Below are 15,848 nucleotides of genomic sequence, written 5' to 3'. Positions count from 1 at the left end.
CCAGTTTATAATAGTAATAAGGCACCTCAGGGGTTTGTGGTATATGACCAAAATACCACAGCTAAGGGCTGTATCCAGGCACTCGGCATTGCGTCGTGCATAAGAACAGCCCTTAGCAGTGGTATATTGGCCATATACCATACCCTCTCGGGCCTTATTGCTTAATTAGAATACTATTGTCTAACTATATGGCTCTGTCATATTGTGACCTTTTTGGCAGGGTAACAGTGGAATTTGTATCAGTAAGAGGATTCTATGTATCACTGATTGTGGTGTCATAAATTAACATTATGGCATCAACATTATAATCAACCCTTAACCCTCTAAATGCAGACAGACCCTGTCAAAATCTTCTACACCTTGAAGAAACTACTTCAGATATGAACTTCTAGACTAACTGTTGGTGACTTTGAAATTCAAGATCAATAGCCCATAACTAGGCACAGATTCAGACTGAGGCTAAGAAGCTTGCAAAGATAAGAAATTGGAGACTGGCTAAGAGACCGGTTAAGCATTTCTCTACAGCTGGCCATGCTTTCCACCTGGCTACCCCAACCCCGGCCAACATCTCTGCACCCCCTGCAGCAACTGGCCCAAGCCCCCCCGCCGCTTCTCCTTCACCCAAATCCAGACAGCTGATGTTCTCATAGAGCTGCAAAATCTGGATCCCTACAAATCAGCTGGGCCAAACAATCTGGACCCTCTCTTCCTAAAATGATCCGCCATTGTTCAACCTCTCTTACGTATCATCTGAGATTCCCAAAGGTTGGAAAGAGGCCGCGGTCATCCCCATCTTCAAAGGGGGAGACACTCTATACCCAAACTGTCACAGACCTCTATCCATGCTGCCCTGCCTTTCTAAAGTCTTTCGAAAATCAAGTGAACAAACAGATCACCGACCATTTCGAATCCCACCGTACCTTCTCCACTATGCAATCCAGTTTCCTGCACCTCAACCACGCTCAAGGTCCTAAACGATATCATAACCGCCATCGATTAAAAGACAGTACTGTGCAGCCGTCTTCATCGACCTGGCCAAGGCTTTCGACACGGTCAATCACTGCAAACTCAACAGCCTTGGTTTCTCAAACGACTGCCTCGCCTGGTTCACTAACTACTTCTCAGAAAGAGTTCAGTGTGTCAAATCGGAGGGCCTGTTGTCCGGACCTCTGGCAGTCTATGGGGGTGCCACATGGTTCAAATCTCGGGCCGACTCTTTTCTCTGTATATATCAATGATGTCGCTCTTGCTGCTGGTGATTCTTTGATTCACCTCTACGCTGTCGACACAATTATGTATACATCTGGCCCTTCTTTAGACACCGTGTTAACAAACCTCCAAACGAGCTTCAATGCCATACAACACTCCTTCCGTGGCCTCCAACTGCTCTTAAATGCTAGTCAAATTAAATGCATGCTCTTCAACCAATCGCTGCCAGCACCTGCCCGCCAGACTAGCATCACTACTCTGACTGATTTTAGTCAATAAGGTTCTGACTTATGAATATGTGGACATTTATCTATAAATACCTAGGTGTCTTTGAATTAACTGACTCGCTTCCACATAATGACACAATATTAGAGTTCCAGGTTTCTCATCTCAGTCCCTCGACTTTTGGCACTGACGGAAACATGGATTATACTCCTCACGTGTTTCTCGCACAAGCGTTGATTCAGCGGGGTAGTATAACTTTTTCATTGATATTTCATGTCTTATCTTAGCAATTTCTTCTACCAGCAATTTCTTCTATGCTTTTTAATTGCGTAATTATCATGCTGCCAGCTAGCTAACGTACTGATTAGCTGCACATATTACTTTCAATTGATTAGTTTGAGCAATACACTTATCATTTGAGTTTAGCGCCAGCTAATTTTACAGAAATGTTCCCTGCAAACACATGAATTAACATTTGATGCCTTGATTCAAGGTTATAGACCGAGATTCTTGCGATGAGTCTAGAGCGATTTTCTAGGTTCGCTCACGGGGGCGATAGAGTCCCAGTACCTTTGATCATTTAGAGTCACCATTATTTCCAGCCCACTTTGCCTCTTTTGACCAGAATCCTTATACGCTTCCCCACCCTACCACATGGTGTGACAATGTCATATATATTTTACTAATGCGGTGTTCAAACCACAACCTCACTGCAACTGTGCCTCCAAGTCTCCGACCACTGTCTTGTATCCTCGCTTTGGTGACAACATAAGCAGCTTAACAGGATGGTATCAGTGTTCTGTAATAAACTCCTCGGTTCTCTCCCAGAATATCTCTCATGAATTCTTCCATCCTGTTAAATCTCTTCCCCCGCTCAAACCTTCTCCCACCTATCTCCAATTCTGCAGTTGATCCTCAACCCTTCTCCTCCCTCTCTGCATCCCTTGACTCTCTATGTCCCCTATTCCAGTTCGGCTAAGGAAATCCAGCTCAATTGATGACTCATTAGAGCTCCAATTCATGATTGGGAAATACAGATATTTGACTCTTCCCTGGCCTGGCATCCTTTCCTCCGGGAACTCTAGCAGGCTTTCCTCCTCTGTCTCTGCTCCAAAGCCTCAACCACGCTAAATGGGTGCATCTGCCTCTAACCCTGGAAGCTCTTTGCCACCTTCTCCTCCCTCCTGAATCCTCTCAACCCCCCTCCCCCCTCCTCCCCTCTCTGCAGGGGCTGCTGTCAACCATTTTGAAAATGAGGTGATGGCGGACCATCTCTGTTCATTCTGTCTTGCTAATAAAATGGAACCCTGTTCTTTGCTTCTCTGCCCTATCTCCTGTGCTCTGACCTCTTTCACCCAATGGGATCCGATCCTCTCTCCAGATGAAACCTCGAAATCGTCTTGTGACGGCCGGCCGCCCAACAACCTGCCCGCTTGACCCTATCCCCTCCTCTCTTCTCCAGACCATTTCCGGAGACCTTCTCCCTTACCTCACCTCGCTCATCAACTCATCCCTGACCGTTGGCTACATCCCTTCCGTCTTCAAGGAATGAGTTGCACCCCTTCTGTAAAAAACCTACACTCGATCCCTCCGATGTAACAATTACAGACCAGTATCCCTTCAGGTCTCCAAAACTCTTGAACATTCCTTGGCCAGATCTCCCGCTATCTCTCTCTGAATGACCTTCTTGATCCAAATCAGTCAGGTTTCAAGACTAGTCATTCAACTGAGACTGACTCTCCTCTGTATCACGGATGGCGTCTCTTTGGCAGCCAGTTTATAAAGTAATAAGGCACTCTCCTCTGCTCTCATCCTTCTAGATCTATCGGCTGCCTTCGATACTGTGAACCATCAGATCCTCCTCTCCACCCTCTCCGAGTTGGGCATCTCCCTCTCGGCCCATTGTCTAAAATTATTGGATTAGCGTCCTACCTGACAGGTCGCTTGTACCAGGTGGCGTGGCAGTGGAATCTGTCTCCTCACCAGGATTCTCTCACCACTGGTGTCCCCCAGGGCTCTGTTCTTGGCCCTCTTCTATTCTCGCTATACACCAAGTCACTTGGCTCTGTCATAACCTCACATGGTCTCTCTTATCATTGCTATCAGACTAACACAATTAATCTTCTCCTTTCCCCCTTCTGATGACCAGGTGGCAGACTGATCTCTGCATGTCTGGCAACATATCAGTGTGGATGATGGATCACCACCTCAAGCTTTCTCGGCAAGCTGGAGCTGCTCTTCCTCCTGGGGAAGGACTGCCCGTTCCAACATCTCGCCATCCCTGCAGACAACTCCATTGTGTCCTCCTCCCAGAGCGCCAAGAACCAGACAGCGTGATCCTGAGACAACACCCTGTCGTTCTCAACTAACATCAAGGCGGTGGCCCGTTCCTGTAGGTTCATGCTCTACAACATCCGCATTGTTCAACCCTGCCTCACACAGGAGATTCGGCGCAGGTCCTAATCCAGGCACTTGTCATCTCCCATCTGGATTACTGCAACTCGCTGTTGGCTGGGCTCTATCCTGCCTGTGCCATTAAACCCCTTCAAAATCCAGAACAAACAGCAGCCCGTCTGGTGTTCAACCTTCCCAAGTTCTCTCACATCCCAGCTCCTCCGTTCTCTCCACTGGCTTCCAGTTGAAGCTCGCATCCGATTAAAAGACCATGGTGCTGTGAGGGGACACGGTCAATCCTGCAAACTCCAGGCTCTGATCAGGCCCTACACCCAAACAAGGGCACTGCGTTCATCCACCTCTGGCCTGCTTGTCCTCCCTACCACTGAGGAAGTACAGTTCCCGCTCAGCCCAGTCAAAACTGTTCGCTGCTCTGGCCCCCAATGGTGGAACAAACTCCCTCACGACGCCAGGACAGCGGAGTCAATCACCACCTTCCGGAGACACCTGAAACCCCACCTCTTTAAGGAATACCTAGGATAGGTTAAGTAATCCCTCTCACCCCACCCCCTAAGTTTTAGATGCACTATTGTTAAGTGACTGTCCCACTGGATGTCATAAGGTGAATAGCATCCAATTTGTACGGTTCTGCTCTGGATAAGAGCGTCTGCTAAATGACTTAAATGTAAATGTAAATGTTATTAAGCATCTCCAATCCAAAATTAAATCTAGAATCGGTTTCCTATTTCGCAAAGCCTCCTTCACTCATGCTGCCAAACATACCCTCGTAAAACTGACTATCCTACCGATCCTTGACTTTGGAGAGGATTTACAAAATAGCCTCCAACACTCTACTCAGCAAATTGGATGCAGTCTATCACAGTGCCATCTGTTTTGTCGCCAAAGCCTCATACACTACCCACCACTGCGACCTGTATGCTCTCATTGGCTGGCCCTCGCTGCTAATTCGTTACCAAACCTACTGGCTCCAGGTCATCTATAAGTCTTTGCTAGGTAAAGCTCTGCCTTATCTTAGCTCACTGGTCACCATAGCAACACCCACCCATAGCACACACTCCCGCCGGTATATTTCACTGGTCATCCCCAAAGGCAACACCTCCTTTGGCCGCCTTTCCTTACAGTTCTCTGCTGCCAATGACTGGAACAAATTGCAAAAATCACTGAAGTTGGAGACTTATATCTTCCTCACTAACTTTAAGCATTAGCTGTCAGAGCAGCTTACCGATCGCTGCAGCTGTACACAGCCCATGTGTAAATAGCCCATCCAACCAACTACCTTCCTCATCCCCATATTTGTTCTGGTTTTTCTGCTCTTTTGCACACCAGCATTTCTACTTGCACATCCTCATCTGCACATCTATCACGCCAGTGTTAATTGCTAAATTGTAATTACTTCGCCACTATGGCCTATTTATTGCCTTACCTCCTTTACACACACTGTGTATATATATATTTCTATTGTGTTATTGACTGTACATTTCTTTATCCCATGTGTAACTCTGTGTTGTTTGTGTCGCACTGCTTTGCTTTATCGTCGCCAGGACGCAGTTGTAAATGAGAACTTGTTCTCAACTGGCCTATCTGGTTAAATGAAGGTTAAATATAATTTTAAATAAATAAGCTACAGGTTAAGCAACTAGCCGAAGCTCAAGAAGAGGACATAGCACATCAAATAAGCCACAGGAACTGGCTGACTGGGAGAAAGTGGTACATGCACTGGTAAATGAACTGGCGCAGGCTAAGGATGAGTGTCAGAAATGGGTACCGAATGTTGCAGTTCTAAACGGACTGATAACAAAGGCTAAGATGAAGAAAGTAGAAGAGATATATCTACAGACTTTGGCGTAGTATATGAAACACTGGGAGAGACGGACACCGGCTGAGAGACAGAAGTAAGCATAGAAGGGGCATAGCTAAAGCAGAAGTCGGATGCAATTGGAAAGAGATGAGAGGAAATAATACAACTGTCGCTGTGCTGGCACACTGCTCTGGGATTTGGACCCAGAGCAGTGTGAGTATTACCTGAGGCCTGTAAATGCTTTTCCTGGATGGCCCATAGTACCTGAACCTCTGGCTCACCCCTCATGGGCCAAAGGTGTCCAGGAAGAGGACTAGGGATTCCAGATCTGTGAGATGCCAGGATAGCTCACTTTCAGAGAGAACCTCTTGTCTAGGCCCAGCTCATACATTTAGGCCTATATGTTTAGATGTAAAATAAACATAAAATGTATTGAAGCTACGTACTGAATTATCCTTGTTTCATTATAATCACTTGATTTCTACCAGCGTGTTAAATGTGCAACCAGAGGAAAATAAACTCTAGACCACCTTTACTCTACACATGGAGACATGTACAAAGCTCTCCCTCGCCCTCCATTTGCCAAATCTGACCATAATTCTATCCTCCTGTTTCCTGCTTACAAGCAAAAACTAAAGCAGGAAGCACCAGTGACTCGGTCAATAAGAAAGTGGTCAGATTAAGCAGATGCTAAGCTACCGGACTGTTTTGCTAGCACAGTCTGGAAAATGTTCCGCGATTCTTCCGGTGACATTGAGGAGTGTGCTGCCATCCTGTTAGAAGGTAACATATTATTTTATTACAATGGTTAAATTGGATTTTCATTGTGTTCAATGGTGTTATTTGCCCCCTAGTGGCGCTTTCTGGTACTTAGAAAGACAACGCAAACGGGAAGTTCAGAATTTGTTTTGCACGCATAGAAGCAGCTACAAACAACGCTACGGTGCAGGTCTTTCAATGTAGTTATTTCTTGTCACGCTTCAGCCTTGGAAAAATATTTGTTTGTAAGTTCGATTCAAGCATTTAGCTAATGATGATAATCTTGTTATTGATAGAGTTTCTTACATATCAATGTTGGTTGCATTTACTCTATTTACTCTACTCTATTACTTTGCTCATGCGTCATGCAAACGAATTGTAAAATATACAATACTGTAGTTTTGTTACTGTTTCTAGTGTAATATGCTTTGTTATTCTACATAGATGGTTATACATTATTAGAGTAATGAAAGGAGCAATTACCATATGTTTAACAATTAGCTATATGGTTTGGCATCATGCCAGATGCATGGTACCTTAGCTCGTGCTTTGTATTTATGCAACTTCAAATGTTTAATGTACAGCTACAGTATGTCGGTGTGAATTGAACACTAAAGTATATTCTTTTCTGTATTTTGCAGTTTCACAACAAACGTTTTCAATATATTCATTCAAGAAAAGTCACTCCCTTAGTTACATTTACATTTAAGTCATTTAGCAGACGCTCTTATCCAGAGCGACTTACAAATTGGTGCATTCACCTTATAGCTATCTGTCTAGTTTTGCATGGGAACGCAACTCAAGGGCAGAATAAGGAGTACACCACATCAGTCACTGGCTTCATCAATAAGTGCATCGATGACATCTTCCCACAGTGACTGTACTTACTGTGGCAAAGAAGGGGGTTGAGTGATAAATGGCAGATATGTGAGAGCAGAACTAATAAGCGGGCTCTGCCCGATCACTAAAATGGCCACCCCGATCAGAACTACAGATCACAAAATGGCCAACTGCCAAAACTACAAGTCCCAGGAGCAAGGGGAACCCTCAGAAGCTGGAGCCGACCCACAGATAAAGGGTCAAGAAAAACCAGGAAGGGAGAGAGAGAGGGCTGGAAGGATCTATGAACAATAGAGAAAGCGACAATAGAGATTGGCTGGATTTACAGTGTATGAGCTGGACTGTTTTGGACTTACCTGTTGGTGTTTAGACCTGGACCTACCGAGAACCCGATTTGTGTACCGAACCCTGCTATCCTTGACCTTGCCTACACCCTGGGTGGACCAGGACGGAGAAACAAACACACAGGTACTGTCCTGTTCGAAAGAACTCTCATTCTGGGGTGATTTGTGACACCCACTTAATTTGTGACAAACACTCCTAACCTTGAAGAGGTTTGCCACAGTACATACCCCAACCAGAAGCCATGGATTACAGGCAACATCCACACGGAGCTAAAGGGTAGAGCTGCCACTTTCAAGGAGCGGGACTGCTAACCCGGAAGCGTATAAGAAATCCCACTGTGCCCTCCGATGAACCATCAAACAGTCAAAGCATCAATGTAGGACTAAGATTGAATCGCACTATAACGGCTCTGATGCTCGTCGGATGTGGCAGGGCTTGCAAACCATTACAGACTACAAAGGGAAGCAGCGAGCTGCCCAGTGACATGAGCCTACCAGACATGCTAAATTACCTCTATGCTCGCTTCAAGGAAAGTAACACTGAAGCATGCATGAGAGCATCAGCTGTTCGGGATGACTGTGTGATCACGCTCTCCATAGCCGATGTGAATAAGGCCTTTAAACGGGTCAATGTTCACAAGGCCGCAGGGCCAGATGGATTACCAGGATGTATACTCCGAGCATGCACTGACCAACTGGCAAGTGTCTTCACTGACATTTTCAACCTGTCCCTGACTGAGTCTGTAATACCAACATGTTTCAAGCAGACCACCATAGTCCCTGTCCCCAAGAGCACTAAGGTAACCTGCCTAAATGACTACCGACCCGTAGCACTCACATCTGTAGCCATGAAGGGCTTTGAAAGGCTGGTTATGGCTCACATCAACACCATTATCCCAGAAACCCTAGACCCACTCCAATTTGCATACTGCCCCAACAGTTCCACAGATGATGCAATCTCTATTGCACTGCACACTGTTCTTTCCCACCTGGACAAAAGGAACACCTATCTGAGAATGCTATTCATTGACTACAGCTAAGCGTTCAACACCATAGTGCCCTCAAAGCTCATCAATAAGCTAAGGACCCAGGGACTAAACACCTCCCTCTGCAACTGGATCCTAGACTTCCTGATGGGCCGCACCCAGGTGGTAAGTGTAGGTAACAACACATCCGCCAAGCTGATCCTCAACACGGGGGCCCCTCAGGAGTGATTGCTCAGTCCCCTCCTGTACTCCATGCTCACTCATGACTGCATGGCCAGGCACGTCTCCAACACCCTTGTCAAGTTTTCCAATGACACAACAGTGGTATGCCCGATCACCAACAATGACAAGACAGCCTATAGGGAGGATGTCAGAGACCTGGCCATGAGGTGCCAGGACAACAACCTCTCCCTCAACATGATCAAGGAGATGATTGTGGACTACAGGAAAAGGAGGACCGAGCACACCCTCATTCTCATCGACGGGCTGCGGTGGAGCAGGTTGAGAGCTTCAAGTTCCTTGGTGTCCACATCATCAACAAATGATCATGGTCCAAACACACTAAGACAGTTGTGAAGAGGGCACGAGAAAGCCTGTTCCCCATCAGGAGACTGAAAAGATTTGGCATGGGACAGCTTCCGACCGAAAGGCACAACAGAGGGTAGTGTGTACGGCCCAGTACATCACTGGAGCCAAGCTTCCTGCCATCCAGGACCTCTATATCAGGAGGTGTCAGAGGAAGGCCCTAAAAATAGTCAAAGACTCCTCAGCCACCTTAGTCATGGACTGTTCTCTCTGCTACTGCACAGCAAGTGGTACCAGAGTGCCAAGTTTAGGTCCAAAAGGTTTGATAACAGCTTCTACCCCAAAGCCATAAGACTCCTGAACAGCTAATCAAAGGGCTACCCAGACCTCTCTTTTACGCTGCTGCTACTCTCTGTTGATTATCTATGCATACAGTGAGGGGAAAAATAATTTGATCACCTGCTGATTTGGTACATTTTCCCACTGACAAAGAAATTATCAGTCTATAATTTTAATGGTAGGTTTATTTGAACAGTGAGAAACAGAATGACTACAAAAAAAATCCAGAAAAATTAGGGAAATAACTATTTGACCCCTCTGCAAAACATGACTTAGTACTTGGTGGCAAAACCCTTGTTGGCAATCACAGAGGTCAGACGTTTCTTGTTGTTGGCCCCCAGGTTTGCACACATCTCAGGAGGGATTTTGTCCCACTCCTCTTTGCAGATCTTCTCCAAGTCATTAAGGTTTCGAGGCTGGCATTGGGCAACTCGAACCCTCAGCTCCTTCTAAACATTTTCTATGGGATTAACATTTAATTGGAATACAATTCTCTTTCATTGTATATGTAGAATTCCATTGTATCAATGTATGAAATAATCATATTTGCTGATATTTACATACGTTTACAGTGTCATTACTATATTGACACTGGTAGTTGGATCAGACTGCAAAAGGCAGTTACATTTTGAAAATCGGTTTTGCAGAATGCAACAGTGTTCAGTGTCATGAATCAGCTGTTTAGGAAATCAACAGAAATGTTATAAGAAACACTTTCAAGCTATTGAGAAAAACTGCAACACGATCAGAAGCGAGAATTAAAGGAAGTATGTTCGATTGCAGTCCACTATAAAGCCACAAGGGGATATAGAATCAAGCACAGGTTTTGCGAGCATGGAGAGGTCAGAGACAGCCAGAATCTGTAAACTGGGCTCAGGAACAGATATTGGGTATTGGGGAAAGGCCATCAGTGGGTTTTCTGCAAACAATACAACAGATGAAGGCGTGGCATGAGCATGGTGAATGGATCCAAGTGGTTATGGACAGAGAGGAAGAAAAAAAACAGAGCAGAGAGCAGAGGGAAGATGTGTGTGGAGGAAGAATGGCGCCAAGTACTAATCGTACTCTGCTGTCTCTGATGGCTCAGAAATGTAACCTGACAAGAGGGAGGATGAATTACCTGGCAGGTGTGGAGAAGACCTCAGAGTCCAACACTTGCCCTGATGGTGATGCAAATGATGATTCTGTCCCAGTGGAAGTGACGTTTTTATAGAAAGTGGATCACTGCCTTTTAGGGTGGTGTTTTTATTTTGATTAAATAGTAGTATATTGGCGTAGGGTTAGTTGGTGGTGCAATGGTTCCTTTCCCCCTTCCTTTCTATTTGTTGTATCACAAAATGTAACGTGATCGACCACACACTACTGCAAAGTAGTTGGCGGAAAGCTCAAACAAAATGTGCGAACGCCATGATACCAAGGAAGAAGAAAAAGAAGGGTCAAGCATATGATCAGCTCAACGACAGCAGCCCACAAGAACGTCAGTCTACGGCTAGTTACACAAACGGAGGGAGGCTGTTTTGGGATAAAAGCATAGCTAACTCACTAGCTAAACAGTGTGTTGAAATCACAGCAGAGTTTTAAAGCCTCAAATTATAAAAAAATCCACCCCGCCCAAAAAATAAATGTTTGGCTAGCTAGCTGTTAGCTGTTTTGTGCACACTGCACACTCACTAATTATTTTGTAAGCTAACAAGTTAGTGAGCACACTGGGAGATTGAGGGCATCAAGCTTAGATTGTAGGATGGCCGGGGTGTTAAGCATGTCCCAGTTTAAGTCACCTAGCAGCACGAGCTCTGAAGATACATGGGGGGCAATCAATTCACATATGGTGTCCAGGGCACAGCTGGGGGCTGAGGGTGGTCTATAACAAGCGGCAACGGTGAGAGACTTGTTTCTGGAAAGGTGGATTTTTAAAAGTAGAAGCTCGAATTGTTTGGGTACAGACCTGGATAGTAAGACAGAACTCTGCAGGCTATCTCTGCAGTAGACTGCAACACCGCCCCCTTTGGCAGTTCTGTCTCATCGGAAAATGTTATAGTTAGGGATGGAAATGTCAGGGTTTTTGGGGGTCTTCTTAAGCCATGATTCAGACACGGTTAGGACATCCGGGTTGGCAGAGTGTGCTAAAGCAGTGAATAAAACAAACTAAGGGAGGAGGCTTCTAATGTTAACATGCACGAAACCAAAGCTTTTACGGTTACAGAAGTCAACAAATGAGAGCACCTGGGAAGTAGGAGTGGAGCTAGGCACTGCAGGGCCTGGTTTAATCTCTACATCACCAGAGGAACAGAGGAGGAGTAGGATAAGGGTACGGCTAAAGGCTATCAGAACTGGTCGTCTAGTACGTTCGGAATAGAGAGTAAAAGGAGCAGGTTTCTGGGCGCGATAGAATAGATTCAAGGCATAATGTACAGACAAAGGTATGGTAGGATGTGAGTACATTGGAGGTAAACCTAGGCATTGAGTAATGATGAGAAAGATATTGTCTCTAGAGACGTTTAAACCAGGTGATGTCACCGCATATGTGGGAGGTGGAACTAAATGGTTGATTAAGGCATATTGAGCAGGGCTAGAGGCTCTACAGTGAAATAAGACAATAATCACTAACCAGGACAGTAATGGACAAGGCATATTGATATTAGGGAGAGGCATGCGAAGCCGAGTGATCATAGGGGTCTAGTGAGTGGTTGGGCTGGCTAGAGACACGGCGATTCAGACAGCTAGCAGGCCGGCGCTAGCAAGCTAGCAGAAGGGCCTTAGAGGGACGTCACAGCGGAGGAAAGTCTGTTTTAGCCTCGCGTGCGATGACGTCGATAGACCAGTCGTGATGGATTAGTAGGGTTCCGAGTATCATAAGGGTTCAAGTCCAATTGGCAAAATAGGTATGGTGGCCCAAGAAATTGGCCAATGGATTAATCAGTGAACAGTCCAATATTCTCTAGACAGCTAGCGGGCTGCGGCTAGCAGGCTAGCAGATGGGCATTCAGCGGACATCGCGATGGAGGGGCCTGTTGGAAAAAAACCCTCGGGCAGATTACGTCGATAGTCCAGTCTTGATGGATAAGCATCAAGACTGGGTGAGTAAAAGCATGAGTAAAAGGGGCCCGGGCCAATTGGCAAAATAGGTATTGTGCCTGAGAAATTGGCTGATGGGCCCATTAGCTAACAGTCCGAAATGCTCTAGACAGCTAACAGACTAGCAGATGGGCATTCAGGGAAGTCACATTCAGGGGCCAGTTGAGTACCCCCTTGAGCAGATTACGTCGGTAATCCAGTCGTGAAGGATCGGAGTTCTGTTCCCAGTACCGACAGTAGAAGGGGTCCAGGTATTGTAGCCCAGGAGTGGCTGATGGGCCTCCTCAGCTAGCCGGGAGAATGGGCCTAGCATGGGCTAGCTCCAGGCTAATTGGTGCTTGCTTTGGGACAGACGTTAGCCAGGACTAGTCACTCGGATTGCAGCTAGCTAGCTGCGATGATCCAGGTGAAAAGGTTCAGAGCTTGCGGTAGAAATCTGGGGATATGGAGAGAAAATAGGTCTGGTATGCTATGGTTTGAATCGCATTGTACAAACCGGCGAGAGCTTTCCGAGCTAAAGGTTAGCTGATGACCGCTAGCAGTGGTTAGCTGACTACTAGTAGAAAGTGAGCTGGCTAGCTTCTGTTGGCGAATTCAGGTTCCGAGGTAAATAAAAATACTTGAGAAAAAACAGATCTACACTACATTGGGTGAGGCGGGTTGCAGGAGAGTATTTTTTTGAAGTTGAGGTTGAGGTTTAGAAAAATATAGAAAAGATATGCGAAGAAAAAGATATAAAAAATATATATACATGGGACACGACAAGACGAAGGACAAAGACGTCTGACTGCTACGCCATCTTGGATTAGTACAATGAGGGCTGCGGGTGTGTCCTCTAAGCATTTCAGTGCGGAAGGTAATAGGATCTAGAATTGAGTACAATCTCCAAGCCTCTTTCAGTTATTATTTTCATCATGATCACTTTGATTGAATATGAAATATACACTGAATGTACAAAACATTATGAAAACTCGCTCTTTTCATTACATAGACTGGTGAATACAGGTGAAAGCTATGATCCCTTATGGATGTCATCTGATAAATCCACTTCAATCAGTGTAGAAGAAGGGGATGAGACAGGTTAAAGAATCATTTTCCAGCCTTGAGACATGGATTGTGTACAGTACTGTTCGTGTGCCATTCAGAGGGTGAATGGGCAAGAACGGGGTATGGTAGATGCCTACCAGTTTGAAAGTGTCAAGAACTGCAACACTGCTTGGTTTTTCCACAATTAGCAGTTTCTCGTGTGTATCAAGAATGATCCACTGATCATCCAGCCAATTTGATACAACTGTGGGAAGCATTGGAGTCAACATGGGCCAGCATCCCTGTGGAATGCTCTGAATGGCACACAATTCATGTTTCAATTGTCTCAAGGCTTAAATATGATTGTTTTTTTAATCTACTCTTATTGAAGTGGATTTAACAAGTGACATCAATAAGGGATCATAGCCTTCAGTCTATGTAATGAATGGAGCAATGTTAATTTTTATTTAACCTTTTTTTAACTAGGCAAGTCAGGTAAGAACAAATTTATTTACAATGACAGCCTACCCTTGCCAAGCCCTAACCCGAACGACGCTGGGCCAATGGTGCACCACCCAATGGGACTCCCAATCGCAGCCGGTTGTGATACAGACTGGAATCGGATCTGTAGTGAAGCCTCTAACACAGTGATGCAGTACATTAGACCGCAGCACCACTCGGGAGTCCCCATAATGTTTTGTACACTCCATTTATATTTCAGTTTCTGACATTGCTCATTTTGAACAAGGGCTCTTCAAAGATCCTCAAAGATTCTTCGAAGAACCTTAGGGTTCTTGGCACAGACAATTGCCCCCAAAAGGTTCTTCCAAGAACCCCATGGGAGGTGGGGTTCATTGAGGAACCTCCTTAGTTGGTGGAAGTTCTTACAGGAACCAAACTGCCCAACTGAAATGTTTGGATTTGAATTTGAAAGGACAGCAGGTGCAGGTACTTAAGTGAAAAATGTAAAGATCTCCTCAATTTAAGGCATGGTTTATCCCTTGTATGATCTAAATTTATATTGTTTTAGGATAAACAATAAAAATAAATACGGAAATATCAAATTTACATAAGTATTTAGACCCTTTACTCAATACTTTGTTAAGGAATCTTTGGTAGCGATTACAACATTGAGTTGTCTTGGGTATGACACTACAAGCTTGGCACACCTGTATTTGGGGAGTTTCTCCCATTCTTCTCTACAGATCCTCTCAAGCTCTTTCAGGTTTGGTGGGGAGCATTGCTGCACAGCTATTTTGAGGTCTCTCCAGAGATGTTAGATTGGGTTCAAGTCCGGGCTCTGGCTTGGCCACTTCAGGATATTCAGAGACTGGACCTTTGCCCCAGTCTGAGGTCCTGAGCACCCTGGAGCAGGTTTTCATCAAGAATCTCTCTGTACTTTGCTCTGTTAATCTTTCCCTCAAACCTGACTAGTCTCCTAGTCCCTGCCGCTGAAAAACATCCCCACAGCAAGATGCTCCCACCACCATGCCAGGTTTCCTCCAGACGTGACGTTTGGCATTCAGGCCAAAGAGTTCAATCTTGGTTTCATCAGACCAGAGAATCTTGTTTCCCATGATCTGAGAGTCCTTTAGGTGACTTTTGGCAAATGGCTGTCATGTGCCTTTTTTCTGAGGAGTGGCTTCCGTCTGGTGGAGTGTTGCAGAGATGGTTGTCCTTCTGGAAGGTTCTCCCATCTCCACAGAGTAACCATTGTGTTCTTGGTCACCTCCCTGACAAAGGCTCTTCCCCGATTGCTCAGTTTGGCCGGGCGGCCATTTCCAGGAAGAGTCTTGGTGGTTCCAAACTTTTTCCATTTCAGAATTATGGATGCCACTGTGTTCTTGGGGACCTTCAGTGCTGCATAATTGTTTTGGTACCCTTCCCTAGATTTGTGCCTCGACACAATCCTGTCTCTGAGCTCATGGCTTGTTTTTTGATCTGACATGCACTGTCAACTGTAGGATCAAATAGAGACAGGTGTGTGTCTTTCCAAATCATGTCCAATCAATTGAATTTACCACAGGTTAATATATTATAATAATATATGCCATTTAGCAGACGCTTTTATCCAAAGCGACTTACATTCATGTGTGCATACATTCTACGTATGGGTGGTCTCGGGAATCGAACCCACTACCCTGGCGTTACAAGCGCCATGCTCTACCAACTGAGCTACAGAAGTTGACTCAAATCAAGTTGTAGAAACATCTCAAGGATGATCAATGGAAACAGGATGCACCTGAGCTCAATTTCGAGTCTCATATCAAAGGGTCGGAATACTTATGTAAATAAGGTATTTCTGTT

The sequence above is a fragment of the Oncorhynchus gorbuscha genome, linkage group LG13, assembly GCF_021184085.1.
Source record: "Oncorhynchus gorbuscha isolate QuinsamMale2020 ecotype Even-year linkage group LG13, OgorEven_v1.0, whole genome shotgun sequence".
In the NCBI taxonomy this organism is placed as follows: domain Eukaryota; kingdom Metazoa; phylum Chordata; class Actinopteri; order Salmoniformes; family Salmonidae; genus Oncorhynchus; species Oncorhynchus gorbuscha.
The sequence above is the reverse complement of the archived record's forward strand: the minus strand, read 5'-3'. Positions refer to the sequence as shown.